The sequence below is a fragment of the Phacochoerus africanus genome, chromosome 4 (assembly GCF_016906955.1).
Source record: "Phacochoerus africanus isolate WHEZ1 chromosome 4, ROS_Pafr_v1, whole genome shotgun sequence".
Taxonomy (NCBI): Eukaryota; Metazoa; Chordata; class Mammalia; order Artiodactyla; family Suidae; genus Phacochoerus; species Phacochoerus africanus.
In genome coordinates this window covers 306,200-307,105 of record NC_062547.1, presented here as the reverse complement: position 1 = coordinate 307,105, position 906 = coordinate 306,200, and positions in this window count along the sequence as shown.

The following is a 906-nucleotide window of genomic DNA, read 5'->3' as shown; positions in this document are numbered from 1 at the left end:
CCCTGGTATTTGGCTGAGGCTGGGAGGCTGTAGTGTGTGTGGCCTCCCGGGAGGCTGGCGGGAGCCTCAGCTTCAGCCAGCCAGCAGCTCCCTGCCTCGGGGTACCCACTGCGTCCTGCAGGGACCTCTGGGTGCAAGACAGGGCAGCCTAGCGCTTAACACGTGGAAACGTTATTGCTTTGCCCCGCAGGGCAGGAAGTTGAGACCAGAGGCTGTTCCCTCCCTGGGAGGGGGGCCTTCTTTGGGAGTGGTCCCAGGACGGGGCGGGGTCCTTCCGACTCTGGGTAGGATCCTGTGTCCTGAGTTTTAGGGACCCCGAAAGGCAGTCACTGACTTGGGCGGACCTTGCCTTCTTGCCGTCAGGTTTGCCGAGGGAGAAGCGCACAGGGCCAAGTGGATAACGCAAGAAAGATTTATTAAGACATCAGGCGGGGCTGCGCTGGGCTCAGGATGGCGCCAGCCCTGACCGAGAGGAGATGCCGCGAGGCGATGCCGGGCTTGTGAGGGGTCTGTGCGGGACAGCGAAGGAGGAGGAGGGGACGGTCGGGGAGGGGGAAGGGGTGGCGTCCCAGGACGCAGGGCAGTTCGTCCTTGGTGGTGGCCAATCTGTGCAGGCAGTGGTCTTCCGCAGGCTGTTGTTTCTTACTGCCCAACTGGAGCCTCCGCGCTCCTGGAGAGGGTGTCTACAGCAGGGCTCCAAGGTCAACGGCCACATCTTGGGGCCGGGGGTCTATCTCCATCCTTCTAGGAACCTATCACTTAGGTGTAGGACGGGGGGCCGGCCCGCCTGCCCCAGCCACGCCCTCAGTGAGAGTGGCCTGGTGTTCTGGTCACTGAAGTGGCCCTGTGGGGCATGTCCATGTCCCAGGTGGCCACAGAGAGCTCCGAGAGGGCTCATCTTGTCTC